Raw genomic sequence first — 22,538 nt, forward strand, 5'->3', positions numbered from 1 at the left:
AGTCCAGAAATTCTCGGAATTGTTTTATTTCGTCTTCGATACAAATAGCCTGATCTAATCCGGATCAAGACATAATCAAAATAAAAATATGAAATTCAGTCAATTTTTAAATATATATTTAAATATACATGAACAAATATTTATATTGATGTATAAAATAAATATATGTTTCTTTTAACTTGATCGAGTATCGCTCGAGATTTGATCAAGATATCCCTAATAAGGATAAGATAAGGTTATTCTCATGCTATCCTGATCAGGCAAATTGTAATAAAATAATTTATTTTCATAATATATTTTACTTGATCAAGTCTGGATCAAGATTGTATCAAGATATCCTTATTAAGGTGAAACAATACCCTTGGTTTTAAAAGAACCCTAACCTATATTTATCGATAGGGTGAATTCCCGCCCCATCTATGAGTCCCAAAGTACATTGGACCCATACTTCGGCATAGCCGGGATACTTTTTACCCTAAATCTATATAACCATGCTTTACAACAAATAAGGTTTCATATACTTTAATTTGTTAAACGATATAATATTGAAACCTCGTGCTAAAATAATTATAATTATTAAAATTATTATAATTATTAATATATTATCTTTCATGTATATTGAAATAAGTACTGATAATTTTCTTAATACATAGATACAATAATATAATTATTATTTGCCAGACTGCATGCAAAAAAAAAAATAATGATCTCAAAATTATGAAATGTATTATACATATTTATTTTGAATCCAATCAGAACATTATTTTTTTAATCATGCAATAAAGCGTAGTTCTATTTAACGAACAAAATAAATTACACGCGCATACAATAATGAATTCTAGTAACATTTGAAACTTGAATAATATTATGACTTATTATGTGTCATTATTGTAATTTATCATAATAATTCAATACCATGCACTTTCATTATATATATATAATATATATATATATATATATTAAATCATATATCAATAATAAAATAACTGGTCACTAGAGTTTTACATTATGTATAAACTTTTCTCCAAGATTTGACGTTCATGCTCAATATAGAAAACCATGCAAAATTCATAACATATCTGTGTTTGATAATACGATTCTGGCACTGCTGATATTATTAAAATTTTGTCATTATTATAATTACAGCAATGTTTAAGAATACTTGCATGCAAATCTATTAGGAACTACTAGAATATAAAAAACCATGCTGAATATAAAACACCATGCAAAATTCATAATTGTTGTAATTTCGATATTTGAGGTAGATATCTAAAGTTGAAAATAGCGAAGTTTGAAGTATGAACATAGTTTTATTTTAGGTTAGGTATGTTTTTTTTTTGTATTAAAAGATTGTTTACATCAGGACTAACTTTTTTTCTGAATAAAATTTATGTCCCCCTTCAAACCCTACAACTTTTAATTGAATCATTTTTCGATTCATGCTATATATTTCCAAAAAAATTTATTATCAGATTGAAAGGGGACAGTCTGTATAATAATATTCAACCTTTTTACGTTTAGATGTTTATTAAAAAAAAGCCAGAAATCGATTTACATGATTTTCAACATCCCTACGTAAATATTTTTTTTTTTTTGTAAATCTAAATGGGTGAAAAAAAAAAAAAAAAATTTTTTAAATTTTTTTTCGAGAAACGTCAACCGCGACTCCTAAAAATCATTCTAAAATTTTGAAAAAATTCACAGAATTACATCTTTTCATAAGAAACATGAATTTTAGTAGAAGAACGCGAAAAAAAAAAATTCGTTTTTTTAGACCACCCTATTGTAGATACATAATAAGTATTTTGAAATAAATATCTATTCAAAGAAATAGAATTTCATATTTATTCATCTGACCAATCTAACATATATCATAATTATTTTTTATGAAATCTTATAGATTATCACTTATATGTTTTTTATTATTCAATCCAACTATCTTACAGCTCGTAAAAATGAAAGTAGTTAAGGAAGCACCAAGCCAGTTTTTAGGAGAGACAAGAAAAAAAAAGATGAAAAGTCGTATTACGATAAGACGATTTCAAATTTAAGGAAAACGAATTCGACAGATACCTTGCTTAGTACACGTAAATATCTCCTTGATCAAATCGATGCAGCAATAATTGTTGAATTCTCGAGGTTAATAATTAACGAAAGATTATGATTGAACTTGACTCGATAAGAAATAAATTGACAATTGGTTGAAATCTTCATACTTTTTCTTTGCATTGATCCAAGCATTCTATTTATTAATTTTAATGTATTTCATATTTTTTGCAGCCAAAAAAAAAAACAAAAAGAAAAAAAAAATTATGAATATTCAATAATTATTAAAAGTTACGAATCAACGTTGAAAATAATACTTAAAAAAAAAAAAAAAAAGAAACTACTTTTCAACACTATAAAAATGACAGAACTTTATTTAACAAAAAGATATTAGTTAATAATCATTCTAATTGTCACTATCTCTCTAAAATGCAAAATGCAAATGAATAGCCTTCTTCAGTATGATTATTATTTATTATGATCGAGTAACGTCATAATGAAACAAATAATGACGTGATTCCCACTTAAATTCAAAAAAATAATCAACAAAGTTCAAAGAAAAAAAAAATGATACAAGGATACAAAGAAAATGAAATTGACAAAAAGATATCTGAAATGAATCTTCATGTTAAAAAATGAAAAACAATTAGTATAATATAATAATTAATAATTCATATAGGATTTTCAAATAATAAAAAAAAAAAACATTATTGATAAGTAAAGACATAAAAATAAACTTCACACATAATTGTTTATTGATAAAAGTTTATTTGTTTTGTGATGATTGAATTAATATTTTGTTCACTTCAAAATTATAATACAATGACTTATGATTCAATTTTTTTTTTTTCATTGGAATTCAAACTAAATTCGTATTTTATTGATTATAATATTTTTTAGCTTTTTGATAAATCAAGATGTATTTAAATATGTATAAAAATTTTTTAAACTTACATAAATAAAAACAATTATAATAGTAATTATAAAACTCATAATTTTACCGACATATTATTTGCGTTTTTTTTTTTTATTCAATTTCACAATTTAAATTTTAGTTCATCTTCTCAATTGAGGGTCTGGATGCAAAAACCAGTAAACACTCGAAGGAAAGGAAACCTCATGCTACTCTGGGTGAAAAATGAGAAAAATTAAAATTAATAAATAAGAAAAATAAAAAATATAGTCATCGACAGAATTGAAGAATACATATTTTTTTTTCAAAGAAACTTTTTTAAATAATAATTAGTTAACGCGATAAAAAATAAAAACCAAATTTTTTTTTTTTACAAAAATACGTTTTCTTAATCATATAACTTGTGACAACTTCTTGAAAAAATTGATAAAACGACTTGTGAATTTGACTGTAGCCTAGTTATAAGCTAGCGATTGCAACAGTATTATTGAATACACTTATTTATTAATATCGTTTAATTTTTTTTATTAATTGTCTTATGCCAACGAAAAATTCAATTTGTCTAACTTTGAATGAAAAAAGAGTCGGAGAAATTTGAAAATTGAGAAAATTGTCAGTGGCAATATTGTTAAGCAGTATATCAAGAAAGTTTATACAATTTTTTAGATATTTTTTTTATTAATTATTTACAGAATTATTGATTCAAGGGTTACATGACCAAGATCCCAAAGACACCCCTCCCACAGATGTCTACCCCGTGAAGACACCCTTCCACTCAATACAGTGTCAGATACAGAAAAAAAAATAATTACAATAAATATATTTTCTTAATTTAACATATTTATTTATTAATTTATTTATTTACTTTCGACAAAACAGAGTGATATATTTGAAAATTTATTTTTAAAGTCTTATAAATAATTATAAAATATCAATGAACAAAAATTATTAATTACATTTTCTAAATTCAAAGCTTACAGTTCTTAAATAACAAATAATATTATCTTTTTCATATTTTCCAACAATTTTTTTTAAACAATTATCATTTTAACATATCGACGTCGTTTATGTGGTACGACCACCAGATCAATGAACAAAAATTATTAATTACATTTTTTAAATTCAAACCTACAGCTCTCAAGTAACAAATAATATTATATTTTTTATAACTTTCAACAATTTTTTCTAAACGATTATCATATTCAACATATCTACGTCGTTTATGTTGTAGGACCACGCGTTGAACACTTATTTGAGCCAACGTCAACTCAGTATTTGCTTGTTCATCTTTCATACAATTGATAAATTCACCAATTGTGGGATGAGCACGTGACACTCGTTTATTAAAAGAATTGTGCCAACCCTTAACAGCATTTGTAGTACGAGGCTGATTACAAATAACGCGTTCATAACAATTCCACATGATATGTTTAAATAAAGGCTTACGATGACAACGAGTACTTTTAAGACCCAACCAGGTTGACTTAAGATATCCCAACAACGGTTCTAATTCATCAGCATTATCAACAAAGATTGCGATCAACAGAGCAAAATCTAAATCACAAATAGGCACAAAAGCTAATTCTGCCAACATTCTAATATCAGTAGAATAATTTATATCATTATTATAAAGAATAAATAGACCATTACATTGAACATTACGCCAAAACACTGATTAAAATGAAAGTTACAACCACACACAATTGAATCTGGAAAAACTTCATGTACTGCTTTAACAAAAGCATTCTCAAAATCAATTAAAATTTAAACTGGCTCAATTTCAGGTTTTAATTGTAACAAAACATTCAAAACCTTTACATATGATGCAAGACGTCTATTAGACATTAATACGTATACAACAGGCAATGTCATACCGGATTCATTCTAACCATGAAACGTATACAATTGCGCAAAAATACTTGGAATAGAATAAAAAGTTCCATCACACAGAATCACTGGACATGAAGCTAAAAAATTTAAATTTTTATCAGTCGTAAAAATTAAAATCTGATTTTTACCACCACTATCATACAACGAAAATTCATCACCTTTTCACGTACATGTAAATTCATCAGGTAGAATTAACTCATCTACAGATTTTGGCGTTGCTAAATATGGACGCACGTCATGACATATACGTTGTACTTGCCGACGCATTGACTCAACTCGAGGCAATGCAGCAGCAACTGGTGAAAGCACGTTAGATATACACTAAGCCACAATCGATTTGGTATTGTCTGACGATTTTTGTGCACGTGAACGTAACTTGGACAACACTTTTTATTTTGCAATACCGACAGGATCACCAGGATGAACGTATGTCCCACACAATCTCAAACTATCTAAACTATAACCACAAAAAAAAAAAAAAAAAAAAAAATTATCAAATAAAATAATTGATTACATTTAAATATATAAAAAAAAAATGTCTGTACCTGTACAAGAAACATTTGTTGTATGAGCTTTAGCAGCACAATCATAAGATTCATATGATTGACAACGCCAAGTAATTTCTTTTTTTCCAGTATACTGACGTGTAAACAAAAACCCGTCTACCAACAGCTCTTTGTTGCCATACTTGTTTAAAATGAATTTCAATGTCATTTTTACTCATCAAATATAATTAACTAACATGAAAAAGAAAACAAAATAATTATAAAACAATATTATTTTATAAAATGTACCGACATAAAAACAAAACTTACCAAGGCACAAATTATCAATTAATAACACACAGTTATAACGACAAACTATGTAAGACGGAATTATACCAGCCAGACACAGTGGAATACATTTCAAGAATAAAATCGAAATACGGCGGAGTAATACATTTCTAATGCTCATTGAGCGTGACAAACAATAAAATTGAGCCGCACTACGTACATAGATATACACATTTAGAAAATAGAGCCAGATACAATGGAAGAAATTACACGACGAAATAATACCTGACCTCAAGTGAAAAAGAATATAACCGCACAACACACAATTTTCACAAAAAAAAAAGAAAATAGATCTCAAACAAAAATTAAGGAAAAAGTCACGTGGAACAGAAGACATTGTGAAGAAAGTCAGGTGGGACGGCAGTCACATAGGGGGGGGGGGATTGTAAATCATAATTGTAAATCATATTTAAGACTAGCATCACTCGGTTTTCTTAGAAATCTCTATGGATCAGCGATTTAATTATTTTAATAACTGATTGCATATGATGCAGCTTAAAAACCAGCCATTGAACGTCCAAATAATACAAATTTATTAAGATTCAAGTTGCACTTCTCGTCTCTATTCTTCAACTGGTTTAACAGGTTGATTTTCATCTTCTCGATTGACTCATAATTACTCATAATCAATCACTTTTACCAATAGAACAGGTACATGTGTGAATTTAGTCTATCAAGATAAGGTGAAAGTGCTAATGCTATATCATGACAATAATAACGATATATTTAATAATGAATAATAATAAAAAAAAATATATGTATATTATCTTTTAAATGAACGCACGAGATGTTATCATTTGAGTCTCTTAAGATGATGATCATAAAAATACCACAGTGTTATTTGATAACAAGTATTTATCATGCATGTGTACACAACCAAGCAAACATTAAAAACAAAATTTTAAAAATAATTAAGAAACAACGTCCTCATAATAATTTTTGGAGTTGACTTGATTTAATAACTAGTCTTCCACAAGATAAACTATCTGAGTTTAAACGGCCCAATGCAAAACCAGCACCAAGACCATGTATTATTACCAGAAGATCAAATGTCTACATAGCAACCAAAATATGTTAAAACTAAAAATAATAATATTTTATTATTTTGATTCATTTATTGTTAATAATTTAGAGTTTATGTTGTATTATAATGGATATAAACCTCGACAATATCTACCGTTTATCAAATTGTATTTTTTTTTTATTTATACATTTTATCATTTGTATTATCTGTTTTTTTTTCTTCGTTCTTTCTTTTCTCTGGTGCTTCACATGCAGTGCTTGATAAAAAAAAAAAAAAACTAGGATTCGTAAAAAACGTTTTATTTTTTTTTTTTTTTTGTTTCTTTCATGAGTCAATAAAGACAATGAAACAGTAATAAATCAGTGCAGTGCTTATTATTTATTAATTTATTTTTTTTTATTATTCAATTTATTGTTTTATTTGCTTGACAATATTGATATATATTAGAAAACGAAAAAAAAATATCATTTTCTGATTTTTACTTGAAATATTCAAAAAAAAAAAAAAAGTGTCTTAATCAAAGGTTTGTGTTTGTTATTCAAATAAAATATAAATTATTAATAAAAATATGAATTATTAAAGAAAATTAATATTTATACTCATGTCCAGATGCAATTACACGTTGAGCGCTCGAAGACAATAAAACGCTATGTTGCTGTGGGTGGAAAATAAGAAAAATTAAAAAATAAAAAAAATAGTCGTCAATAAAATTAAATACATATTTTTTTCCAAATAAATTTTGTTTCATGATAATTAGTTTTCGCGATAAAAAATAAAAACGAAATTTTTTTTTTTTTTTAAAATACTTTTTTTTAATCATATAACTCGAGACAACTTCTTCAAAAATGAATAAATTGACTTGAAATTTCAACTGTAGCTTCATTATAAACTACCGATTAAAACAGTATGATCAAAAACTCATTCATTTATTGTTCAATTTTTATTATATGATTGTTGAATTGTTATTTGTCTAAAAAAAGAGTCATTTGAAAATTAACTTGTCGGTAAGTATATCAAGAAGTTTTTTACAATTTTCTACATATTTTTATTAATTATTTACTGAGTTGTTGATTTAACACCAACAAGCGAGCTTCCATTAGGGCTATATATGCGTGATCATCAGCCCCCTCTCTCACGAACGCAATTTGTCGTTAAATTAATAACTTAGTAAATAATTAATAAAAATATCTAAAAATTTGTACAAAACTTCTTGTAATACTGCTCAACAATATTGCCACTGACAAGTTACTTAATTTTTGAATTTCTCCGACTCTTTTTTCATTCAAAGTTAGACAAATTGAATTTTTCCTCGACATAAAACAATTAAAAATACAAAAAATAATAAAACTTAAACAATATAAATAAATGAGTTTTTGATCATACTGTTTTAATCGGTAGTTTATGATGGAGTTACAGTCAAAATTTCAAGTCAATTTATTTATTTTTAGAGAAATTGTCTCGAGTTATATGATTAAAAAAAAGAATTTTTTTCAAAAAAAAAAATTTCGTTTTTATTTTTTATCGCGTAAACTAATTATCATGAAACGAAATTTATCTGAAAAAAAATATGTATTTTTTAATTTTATTGACGACTGTATTTTTTTTTTTTTCATTTTTTATTTTTAATTTTTCTTATTCTCTACCCACAGCAACATAGCGTTTTCTTGTCTTCGAGCGCTCAACGTGTTATTGCATCCGGACCTTCAATTACACTTTTATTAAATGATAAAATCCACTCCACTTGTACACTGTTTAATTCCGTACTATATGCATCCAAATATTATGTCAATAATAGTTCTCCTCCAGCTTTCTCACATTGTTGAATAAATGCCACTCCTTCTGATCTACTTTTCAAATATCTGCACATTTCAATAATGTTGTATATTGTTAGTATCTACTTTTTTGTCTTTTTGGTAAAGTACTCTAGAATTTGATCGATTTTATAATTAATTTATGGCACTCTGTATCAAGGCTATTTCCATAATGTGTTTTAGCCGGTGTTGCGCTCCCCTTTTTCCTTCTGTTTAAACATATGGGATGCATTCAATGTTTTTTTTTTTTTTTTAGTTTTTTTCAAAAACTAAAATCCTCCGCCATCCATCTATTCAGCAATTTAAAAAATGGTTTTATAGTTTTTTTTAGTTTTTTCTAAAAACTAATAACCTCCGCCGTCCATCAATTCGGCAATGTAAAAATCGTTTCATACTTTTTTTTTAGTTTTTTTTTTAGTTTTTTTCTGAAAACTAAAAACCTCCGCCGTCCATTTATTCGGCAATTTAGAAAATCGTTTTATAGTTTTTTTTAGTTTCTAAAAACTAAAAACCTCCGCCGTCCATCTATTCGGCAATTTAGAAAATCGTTTTATAGTTTTTTTTAGTTTTTGATGGCATTCAAGGGGCCATCTATACTACAAAACATGTAAGTTAATTTTTTAAATTTAAAAATTGATAAATATCAGTTCATAACAAAATTATTTATAATGATTCATATTTTATTAAACAGTTCGTTTAGTTGATGAGGATATTCGTCATCCTTTTTTAGTTGCTCATAAAATTGATTTAAAAAAATATGCTGGATCAGCAGTATCAATAAGTCCTGGTACAAAATTTATCACATGGTTTAATAGAACAAAAATTTTGAATGTAAATTTATTGTTAGAGCTCCAAAAGATGAAAGTTTTCTTGCATCAATACAAAGAATTCAGAAAAAATGAAGATGAATGTTCAGACTATGTCAAGGTAAATAATGTAATTTAATTTTTTTCATTGAAAATAAGGTAAAAAAAAATAATAATTAATAAATTAATTATTTAATTCCAGTTGAGATGAAAAGGTATTGATATAACATCACAAATATGTGGTGATTTTCTGATTATGGTAGTGAAGATTGTAATTTTTCATTCAATTTGGTTGAATATGATGTTAAAAAAGAAATTGAAGAAACAATATGAAAAAATGTTGATAGAAATTATAAGCTTGATTTAGTTATTGTTTATACACCATAAAAGAAAGTAAAAAATATTATTCAAACTTTAAAATAATAATAATGTATTATTAAAAATATTTATAATATTATAAAAATTGTTGATTTAATTTTTTAGATTGTGATAAAGCTGATGCTGACAGAACAGCATCAATATCACCAAATAGCGTTTGCAAACGTAGATATTTATCTGATGGTGTTGAAAATTGTAGTGCTATTCGTATGGATGGAAAAAATTATCCACCTGAGATAATATCAACTAATAATAATACAGTTACAATTAGTGCTGTTACAATAATTATGATTTTTTAAATAATATTCATAATGGGACTTTGTTTGTGTAAAAAAAATCAATGTTGTTGTTGGAGAACTGATTATGGACCCAATTCACATGATAATAGACAATCTAATCAACAATCTTGTAATTCAGGCAATAATCAAATTGCTGAATCACCAATGTTAGAAGTTAATGTTATGACTCACTATTTCCTTAACAAAAAAGTGAATTTTTTTTGGTTTTTTTCTTTTTCTTCAATTATCAACAAGTTCGTCTGTTGTTTCAGATCACCGTGAGCACCATGGCAACATGGTGAAATATAGTTAGAAAAAAAGATGATCTGAACCAAAGGCCATCTTTTGAAGCCATTTTCCCGATGTACGAGGTTCAGATCGTCTTTTTTTCTCAATATATTTCACCATGTTGCCATGGTGCTTTCGGCGATCTGAAATAACAGACGAACTCCACGAGCCTGATCATCAACTAAAAGTTATAATTTAATTAATTTAAAAAAAATAAAAAATGAACCGGTGCTCATTTTTTAATTTCAAGTGAAAATTATATAAATTAATAATAATCATTTTGAATTTTTTTAAATCAATGATTCAAAAGTTTTAAAGAATAGCTGAATTAAAAAAAAAATATAAAATAAAAAAGCTGTTCTTATTGTTTTGTGTCTGACGTCTCGACGTGCCCTGTCAAATTAAGTTTACACAAATCAAGATATAAAAAAAAAATTTAAGGTTTTACTTCAGGTATATAAACGATTTTATTGGAATCATTCAAGAGACAAATCAATACACATAAAAAAAATTAATCATATAATTGCCGTTTTTTTAAACTGAACAAACAGATTTGTTTTAAATTTTTTCATTCAATACTTCTATTTATTCAATTTTGTTTTTGGCAATATATTTTCCTTTTTCAATATTGTGGTCAGGGCAGGAGACATTATTTTATTTATAAAAAAAAAATTTTAAATTTAAAATAGAATTTATATGAATTAGCACAATGGGTTTCATTTTTGCGGGCATGCGTCGTTCAGTAATTGCGCTTTCTGTCCTTTTTTATCGTGTCAAGATGGCTGCGTAATTAACACAAAGCTGCACCAATTTGTTGATATAAAATAAAAAGTTATTGATAATAAAAATGCCATTTGAATATATAATCATCAAAACATCAACCAGATGCAACAATTAAATTAATCTTAAGTGGCATTATTATTGTATCACTGGATTTAGTGTGAAATATCGTAGCCGGATTACTTATTAGACAACCCAATATTGCCCTATAAAATAATCCTGCTAGATATGTAATTAATGTAACCCTGTTTATCCTATGCTCACTTAAGAAAACAATAGAAGGGTAGGGAGATAAATTTGCGGAATGTAGGGAGAGATAAAAAGGAACCTAAAAAATACGCGAAAATAGTACACAAATTGAACACAAATAATTTATAAAACCTGAGTCAAACACAAATAACATAATGTTAAATAAAATGGTAAATTTATTATTAAAATACCACAACTTTACCAATAGTATTGATGTTGAGTAACAGATAGTTAAATTTGGACCAACATGGACCTTGACATAATCGATGCACTTGTGTGACACTGAATTTACAATAAAAATTATAACGAAGATCACTTTTACTTATGTTTAATTTAACAATTACATAAACGCTTTACTATACTTTACAGGTCGTAGTTAAGACCAAATTTATGACCACGAGGTCATTGATTTTTATATTTATTATTTTCAGTAGGCAAATTATTGCTTTAATCAGTCCACTATAATTTACCTTATTCAATATTTATTTGATTAAATAATTTAACACAAAGCTTGCACTTGAATTTAAATAAAAAGAACAAGACAACTTAGCCCATGCGGTCAGAATTTATTACAAGTTAAATCCAAGATGATTTTAATAAGTTCAAATTCATAATTTACGTAACCAAGTATTACGTAAATATAATTAAAAATATTTAGGTAAAATAAATCATTAAAATATTGAATAAGTATAACTAATCTAAAATAAAAAAAAGTTCTGCGCTTACCGCAGGACATTACAAGTGTCAACATGTTGTTCTAATTATCAATCCATCAAAAACAGCATTTACAACATTAAAATGTTCAAAACCTATAATTCAAAATATAAAGAATATTGATAAATCAAAGAATTTGATAAATAATTACACAAATTTGAAAAGATAATTGAAGTACAAGCAATGTTTAGGGCATCAGTAATGTCAGCAATTGATAAAAAATTGATAAAAAAAACTTGACATGTTATAGGTTATATTTTGTGAAAAATATAAATGGTTAAATTGTATTGATCAATTTGATAATCAGATTTATCATAAGAATTGCTAATGGAAAATTAATTGATACATTTGAGTGGTTTTAATATTCATTCTAGTAAATACAGATAATATTTTCGTAAGGGATGTTTCAAAAATCTATATTAAAAAAAAAATCATGTATGTAATGAAGCAATCAAAGCATGTAAATAATTTTCATTAACAATATCGATTCACCCCCATTGGATGAAATGTTAACATCATTATTTTGAATATATCATGATTGTGTTGGTTAAATTAACCATTGTTGATGATGAACTATCAATATTAAAAGCTGCTTGTAATTTCAGTCATAATAATTGTACTAATAGTATTGAAAATATCACTGAAAATTTATGTATACATCCTATCAAAGGACTAGCAACAGAGTTACATAAAAAAACATCAATTAATTCATTAGAAGTACACTGAGAAAAAAAAATAACAATTTTTACTATGCTAGCAGGGTAATCGTCGGGTAAAACTTGATTTTGGGGTTTTTTCATGTTCTGATATATAAAAATTATTGTTTAGATTATATAAATTACTTTGCAGCATAGTAAAAATTGGGATATGCCAGGGTAGTATTTATTGGTATAACAAATATTGATAAGCTTAATACAATTATTACAGTTTTATTCAAATAAAATACTGAGCTTTGGATAATTTTTATTGTGCTGAACACTAAACATTACTCTGCAGCATGGTAAAATTCAACCCTCGGTAATCTTCGGCGCTGTTCGATAATTATCGTGTCAGGCTTTTGTTATTTTTGTTATTGTGAGACGCACATTTAGGTATTTGTACGTCCAAAGGTCTAATGTGCCTCCGTAATTATACATAATATTGATATTAATTAATTCAAGTGAATAAAAAAGTGCAGTTATCTAAGAAAAATCTACGACTTAATTTAAGTACATTTACTCGCTAATTATTTATAGATATCACTAGTGAAATGGAAGTGTGAACATAATTTGTGTGCAGTTTTCATTTGTTTATCGTGAATTTGATAGCAGTGAGGATGGTCTCAATTTTTATATTATAAACAATATTTTAATGGAAACATCCACACAATATTATTTTATAACAAAAAAATTATTAGCTGTATTTTTAAATGAACACACCGAGCATTATGAAGTTAATAAAAAAAATTTTGTCGTGAAAAATTCAGATTTGAATAAAATATATAATTATAAGTTAACATATATAACACAAACACCAAATACAGAATTTATTGTTAAAAATTGGATATAAAAAAAAATACATTAAATAAAAATTTTATTTTGAGTATCATTATTTAATTATTACCCTTTCATTTATTTTTTAAGCAATATTTAAAAAAAGATAATATATTTGGAATTTTTATTAATTCAAATAATAAAAATTGTTGGTAATACATCAAACTTTACTTATCGACACTATATTTTTTAGTGTATATGTATAGTTAAAATTACTGTGCTTGGCATGGTAATTTTTGTCCAGCCGAAATACAAAATTAAATGGCACGAAGGGTAAAAATTATTGTTCCCATTGTAATATATGTTAAACTTACAAAATACCCGGCCTTTACTACGCAGCACAGTAATTTTTATTTGATTTTAGTTGTAAAAATTGTTATTTTTTTTTCTCAGTGTATTATGAGTTTGTGAAGAAAAAATTCAATAATGACGTCAGTCTATGAAATCATAGCTTGATATTATTATTTTTATGATAATTAATGAATAATAACTTTTGAAAACACAGAATCTAGTATCTTGCAAATTTAAGATTCGAAAATAAATGATTAAATATATGAATATAATAACGAAGCCAACGATATGGTACTACAGTTAAGATTCGGGCTTTGTGACAGGGAGATCACGGGTTCAATCCCGACCACTGGCGCCATGTATCGAGCGATAGGTGCAAGCCGGCTGTACTGGCCAGGTTTTTCATGGTTTCCCTGAGCTGTCATAGGAATCGGGTACAGTTTGAACGCATTACAAAAGTCGACATCCATGACTGTCGCAAAAATGAGTTGTAAGGAGTAGATGGTTGGAAATACAGAGAGACATAAGTAGAAGTGAGATACCGTGCTATGAACTTCTACAACTTCTTATACAAGAAGTGTGTCACGTTAAACAATTAATTTTTTTTTATTCATTTAGTAATATTAATAATTATTATTATTGTTCAATAACAACTGATTGAAAAATACTGGATTTAGCATTTTATAATATTTAATCATAATTTCAATTAAAAAAAATTGATTATTCATAATCTGAGTCATTATCTCAAAAGTAGTGATGTAAATATCTAAAACTTTGATGTGTAGTGAATTTTAATTCATACAGAATTCAAATAATAATTGAATTGATTATTAGACACTTGTCGCAAATAGACAAATTTTATATGCTTTATTATTATATTGTTGTTGTTAATGATAACATATAATAATTTTGTTAAATCATTGTAAACAATAATGTTTATTTACAATAAAAATAAAGAGAAATCTCTTTTATTAGATCTTAAGTTGTCTTTTAACTGATAGGTAATAATCGTCTTTTCGATCGAAGTATAGAACTCCAGTAATGCCACAGATTAACAATCTAACAGATATCTTATTTTTAGGCAATAAATAAATAAGTTGTGCCAATGTTTATTAAGGTCTTTATAAATAAATCAACTTTCCATGAAAATTATGCAGCTTCAAGTTATAATTTGCCCACTACTAATTTCTACAAATTTTGACAACGCGGTTAGTTTCTACTACTGTAATTTTTTTTAATTTTGGTTTCTTCCATTTAAGGTCATATTGGTTTGAAATTTTTTTTCCAAGTCAATAGTATGGTCATTGTGGTAGTGTAGTTATTATATGTTCTGTGGTAAACGCACCAACTTTTTATTTTTTTTAATTTATAATTTTTTTCTTTATCTATGTATTCAGGGTGCATTTTAGTACCCCTAGCTCCATCTAGTACATTACATGGGTAACATGCTGAGGGGAGCTAGAAGCATTGCACCCTTAACAATTTTCTTGAGCCGGCATTATTGCCAAGCGGCACTACCGCCAATTTTATTAATAAAATCAAAAGATAAAATAATGCAATGAGTAATATCGACAGAATCCGAAAATTACAAGGATTCTTTTCATACCACTCATGTTACAATATTATAATTGAAAATACTATTAAACAATAAATGAAAATCAAGCCACTCGGGCTGACCAATTGAAGTTGTAAAGTGTGGTTTCCCTCACTTTACTTTTTTACATTCAATTTAATTTTAAATAAAGACACGAGATTTTATATTTAATATTAAAAATAACAAAATAATTTATTTAGCAATTAGACTATTTGACGATTTAATTTAACAAGATACAATATATATATAACTGGTTATGAGGTGGCATAGCCACATCACTAATACACTTTTACGAGATAGCTTGGACGCACCGTTTAGCTTGACGGCCGGGCTCGAGGGGAGAGTCAAGACTCAAGAGAGAAGAAGAGAGTTTTCTCTATTACACACATATATATACAGAAGTGAATACCTCATTGACGATGTCACATTACAGGTCAATGTGGTGGGAGATATCAAATATGCGCGGGAGCATACTATCTCGCTACAAAGTTAAGTAAATAGAGGAAAACAGGAAATGGACCAAGGAAAAAACCAAACATCCCCGAAAGATCCCCACCTACCCCAAGGATCACTGGGCAGTAGTTATACAGGGTTGGTTTTGGACCAGTAGTCGAGGGGATGAAGGGGGCAAGGGACAGGAACGAAGGGGTTAGGAATGGAACGAGGTGATGGGGGACAGAATTCTCGGAACTTCCAAATGACGTCATCGAAGGTTCTAGAATATTCAGGAACTTTCTAGAATGTTCTCGAAGCTCGTAAATAGAACATTTGATGATGACGTCATCAATCGATAACTTGAAATTGGAGGGGTGAATTCTGTAAGAATGGGAATTTTCCATTTAAAAAATTAGTCTTTCATAGTTTCTCGTGTCAGCCACATTAAAATAAAAAAAAATGGCAGTGATTGTTGACATTCAAGGTTTCCAACTACCTAGTGAGCTTATTGTTAAAGAGTTTGCAAGTGTTTATCTACAAAATGATCTAATTCATCATATATTTATAAGTCCACTTAGACCATGGTTCAGTATACCACCACAATTCAAAACAATTAACAATCGGTTAAGACGAAACTTCCACGGTCCAATTTGGCAAGATGTTAATGTTCTATACAAAAAAATAATCAATTATTCCAAACTAGTCATTGACCTATATAATATGGGTTGTCCAGCTTTAAAAAATTTCAAAATATTTCTCTGTAAAAAACATAGATATATGAATAATATCATCAACGCACACTGTGCTAAGAAAAATGTTTTACACTTGAAAGAATGGCTTACGGCAAAGTAAGTATATATTGAGTAATAATATTTCAAAGAAAAAAAATTCCATTCGATTCATAATCTAATTTTATTCCTTTCAGATTGATGGAAAAGTATAGCTGTGGTAAATCTGAAGTTTTTTTACAATTTTTCTTATCACATCCTGCCTATCTTCAACGAGTGGAGAAATGAAAAGATTTTCATGAAAATTTACATTTATTTTGCGAGAATATGGAACTTTTGAAAAGAGATATGGATATGAAAACACGTGATGAAGTATTTTCAAGTCATAACAGTCAATCGTCTCTCATTTTTCTATCTCCAGAACGACTATGGGTCACAGACACCTATGAACTTATTAAAGATCATTTCTATGAATCTGACCATACTGACTTACGACAAATCATAAATAAGTTATTGAACTATGGGACCAAGATGAAAAATTAGAACGCTTTATTCAAAGCAAAGAAGGAGAAAAAATAGATATTGAAGATAAGATGGAAGAATAATTTATTGTAAACTAGTAGGCTGGACCCGGCGTTGCCGGGGTAATGCTTATGTCAATATGTTTTATTCTTTTTTTTTTTTTATTATCGTTATTTTTCTTCTTAGCAACAGATACACAAATAATTAAACGAAAAAAACATTTCATATGTATACATGTATAAAGTATACAAATGTATACACAAATATAATATATAGAATACATACAAATATTATATTTATTAAAATATTACATATACAAATAAACAAATATTATATTGTATAATAAAATATATACAGGTAAGTTTCAAATATTAATACCGTTGGGACTGGTTACGGTCATGGTTAGTAATATACTAATCCTATCTCAATAAGGTTATTGAAAATGGAAAAGTTAAAAATTCCTAGACAAATACAATTGCACACTTTTTTCGAATTTTTAATGTATTTTTACCACTTAGTATTATATAAAAATATATTCAAAGACTCGCTAAGACATCACTTGGTGGATCCACCAAGTACCTCTTAACGTGCTGGTGTAACACAAAAAGACTTCGAATGTATTTTTAACACTTGGTGAATCCACCAAGTACTTTTTAAGATTCTTGTATAACATATACAAAATTCATTCATTATATTAACATTAAAATATAATAGAAAAATAAATCCAAAGTCTTGTTATCATTTGGTTGATAGATGCAAAGGGGTGATCAAATCGTGAAAATTCTCTGAGACGAAATTAAAGTACATCGAATAAGGAAAATTTACACGTATTTATTTATTTTTTTTTTTTCAATTATTTAAAAAGTTATAAATTTATTTACCCGGAGAAATTTTTTTTTTTTAATTCTTTTGAGATTCGCGGCGGTTTCAGAGGTGAAAGGTGTGGTCAAATCGCGAAAATGTTCCTCGACAAAATAAAAGTACATAGAATAAGGAAAATTTACACGTATTTATTATTTTTTCTTTTCAATTATTTGAAAGGTTATAAATTTATTTACCCGGAGAAATTTTCTATGTATTAGTTTATGTTTATTTTTGATTTATTAGTTGTCGGTATTATAGTTTAAAACATTTAATTCATTCAATTTGAATAATCCGTAACCTTTTTTTTTTTTTTTCAAGTGTATGGAAATATGGACCTCTCTATAATTATGGATTTATTCATTCGTGCCATATTCCTGTTGATGATGTTGGCATTTTTATTTTATATATATCAGTTTGCTTGTTATAACGAAAAAAATCATGAAGAACGCCATCGTAGGTTGTTTTTTTTTTTTTTTTTTTTTGCACTATCCTGCAACCGAATAATCCATCAAAAAACCTCTTGGAGAAGATTTTTTATGGCGAAATCAAGTTTTCGGTGTTCCATTAATAAGTAATCAGTGTTCAGAATACGAACAGGAATTCTCATTCAATAAAGCCGGTATGTTTTTATCATTTTATAGAAAAAAATTATTTCTAGATTCAACCATATTTCATTTCTTGCAGAGGTAATCAGATTACTGGAGATGATTAATGAAAGTGTACGTAATGATTTTGCATGTTTAATATGTAAAAAAGGAAAATTGACCATGTCTTCAACCAAAAAAGTTATTATATGTTCTTTTTGTCATTTGAAGATTCTTAACATTGATATAAACCGACTTCGAAATGCAATTCTGAGTTTAGAAAGAGAACATTCAAGTAATTGTAATTTTGAACCTGGGTTCGGTTATTTATTAGATAACGACATTCTCAAATCTTTGGATTATTGTTGTCTTACTTGTATAACTCTTATCCATCCAAATAGAATAAATATCATAAATATAGAATAAATCGAATATAATAAATAGTATGATATATAAATACCTGTTACATTTTTTCTATTATCTACTTTTTGAAAAAAATTCAATCTCTACATCCTAGTGAACCGAAAACTAACGTTATAAAATAATACAATATTTCTAATTCTAGTTCTCGACAAAATATACGATTTGATCAAAAAAAAACCCATGAGATGATGAAAAAATTTAATTTTTACATCCTAGGGAACCGAAAACGAACATTATATCATAATACAATATTTCTAATTTTAATTCTCGATAAAATATACTATTTAATCAAAAAAAACCCAGGAGATGATGAAAAAATTCAATCTTTACATCCTGGTGAACCGAAAACCAACATTATAAAACAATACAATATTTCTAATTTTAATTCTCGATAAAATATACAGTTTGATCAAAAAAAAACCCAAGAGATGATGAACAAATTCAATTTTTACTACCTGGTGAACCGAGAACCACCATTACAAACTGATGTAATATTTTTAATATCCTCTTTTTCAAAAAGTATATTTTTTAGTTAAAATAATAAGAAAAATCTCGAAGAAAATTAGAAAAATCATTTTGACTTCCTGGTGATCGTAAAAGGTAACCTGGATGATATTTTCGTGGAGATAAACCCTCCTGAGCACAAACTAAATATCTATGTTAAATTTCATGTAAATCGGACCAATAGTTTGCGTAAAACTGCGTTTCCAAGGATCCGGCCATGTCTTTTTATTGTATAGAAGAATAAAATTATTGAGAATAAATATTCACTTATTAAAAGAAAGTTTTGTTGTGAATTTTTTTTTTCATATTTTTCTATTCTATTTATCTATAAATAAATATTGGAAAGGTGAAAAAGTATTGAACATCAATTTTTTTCATTTTTATATAAAAAAAAATTTATTATTATCATTTTACATTATTTACAATTTGTTGATATTTTTTGATTAATATTGGATTGATTATTTTGCTTAATCGTTGAATTTTCATGTTGAACCGTTCATGATCACGTGCAAGTTGTTCCCATTCTCCATATCGTGCAGCCTTGTATGCATACAACCATGTGTGATACATCATGGTCAACTAACAAGTGTTGAATTGGAGGAAACTTGATGTTTACTCATCTATGAGTTTTTCATATTTGATTTTTTCATATTGACTTGGTTTCTTTTTCTCCGAATCATTCGATCTTGGTTCATTGAATTTTTTTTCTTTTTTTCCATTCAACAAACAAGCTTTTTCTGAATATTTATCAATAGATTTACCTTTTTTGAACATTTTTTGATGTCGTCTCATCACAAGATAAATGAGAAATGAAAAATTTTTCACTTTAATTTATTTCATTTTTTCAACTTTCTGATTCTTCGTTGTAGATAATTAATGGTTGGTTTTTGGTCTATGATTTCCAACTGCACCATATTTATCAGATGTTGTCTGATTGTAAAATCGTTCAGAACCATATAAAGATTTTGATTTTTCAAATGGTCTCTCTTTTCTTCGATTCGTACACCATCATATTTATATGAGAATAGTCGTTGACTAATTTATTATTTCTTTTATCCATTTCTGGTTAATCACTCTTGAAAATTTTTGGTTGTTGCTTCTTCAAGAAATGAGTAGTAAATGATAAAATTTTTTCGTTTATATTTCAATTTATACCAATTTTCAAACGGAACCACTTATAGTTTTGTACTCCACAATTCGATCGTCGAATATCAAACAGTAAGGTGTTGTATTTGCAGGGAACTGTTCCACTGATTCGATTTCCAAACGTATATCCACAGGTTCACTTTTCAGGAATTTATTTTGTTTTGAACAGTCTATAACAATGAGTGGCGCTTCCTCCAAAAATTCTTTTTTGTTGATGATAGTTCTGGCTCTTTACTATAGTATGATGATTTAAAATTTATGAACATATCATAGAGCAAAGAAAATTGATTCTTGCTTATATCGAGATTTAAATTTCCATATGGGTAAAATTGTAAATTTAAAAATAATTTCACATCTCGTAAATTACAGTGATCAAAATAACTTGCATTTTTATCATATATGCATATTATGCATATATAGCATGATTTTTAGGTGCGGTTTGAAATCCCACAATTACATATCTTGGTTTCTCGAGTTGTGTTGATGTTTTTACACTCCATATACTCCATATAGTAAGGAATTTAGGATAACTGATTTAAATAATCAACACAGTAATATTTCTTATTTGTTATCGGTTAAATTTAATAATTGTTATTTAAATTACTGTTTAAATTTCATATTATTATTTAATTTATTTATTAAATTAATTTGAATTTATTTTATTGAACTGTTAATTTATTTAAGTTGATTTTTAGTAAGAGCTACGTGACAACAAAGAGATACCTAGGCTACGAGACTGCGAATGCAACTGACTCAAAAAAAGGTCCAGGACGCTAACTTAGCTTCTGGGCCTCAATATAAAAATTCTGGAAAATTCCAGAAGGCCACAACGACGTTGGTATAACCAAATGTCGTTGGACCCGAAAAGAACTTTCCAAAATGTTTTACATTTTAATTCATTTTATTTTCCGAAAGACTGGGTGGTCTTCGAGGTCAGCGGTCTAATCCCCATTGTCCTCGAACTGCAACGATTTTCTAATAGCCAAAGTTGTCAGTCTGAGGCACTGGTCGGCATTGACTCGTGCCGCCAGAGGATTAGGCACGCTAGCCCAATGTTTGTTGTATATTTTCTCTCTTATTTTATTTTTTATTTTATTTTACTTTTTATTTTATTTTAGTAAAATAAATTTTACCCTTTTTCTCTCACTCTTCTCACTTACCTCTCTTTCCGACGGAACACTCAGTAAAATAGCTGGATCTTTTGATATATAGTTTAGAAGTTGAATTTTTTCATTATTCGAAACTCGAATGTATGGTACAACCCATTCTAAATTTTCAATAGCAATTTTTGCAGTTTCTGCTGCTATTGCTTTAAGGAGGTTATGCACAAATTACTCTTTTTTTAAAAAATATAATGAGAATGTTCTGAAATTTTGTACACAAGTAGATCTTTCCATTCTGAATACAACGGTATAATTATTTTCTTATGTTGATCGGTTAAATTTTTTGTAATTAATTATTGAAAATAATATTTAACATTGGCTCTTATGGAGATTTCAACCATTTTTTTCGGATAGAAAAAATGATGAAAAAGTCTTGAAAAAAATCACACATATACTAGAAACCGAGTTTTATTAATTGCGCGAAAAATTTTCATATGTTGATCGGTCAATTAATGAGTAATTAATTATAAACTTTACAAAAATTAGATGTGGCAACGTATGGCATGTTCAAACACACACACATACCCGCAATCCCATATATTGTATATGGGGCGCAGGCGCTTTTCACTTTATTTTTTTACAGTGTAGTCGGATTTCAGTTTTGTCTGTGACATCAGAAGCGCCCCGCAACACCCGCAATGAATTTGTGCATAACCTCTTTAAGATATGCATCGGTATCAGTATTTGATCTTGTGAGAATGAGCTCATGCTTTGCCCTAATAATCACTTTACGATAATATTC

The sequence above is a fragment of the Aphidius gifuensis genome, linkage group LG3 (assembly GCF_014905175.1).
Source record: "Aphidius gifuensis isolate YNYX2018 linkage group LG3, ASM1490517v1, whole genome shotgun sequence".
In the NCBI taxonomy this organism is placed as follows: Eukaryota; Metazoa; Arthropoda; class Insecta; order Hymenoptera; family Braconidae; genus Aphidius; species Aphidius gifuensis.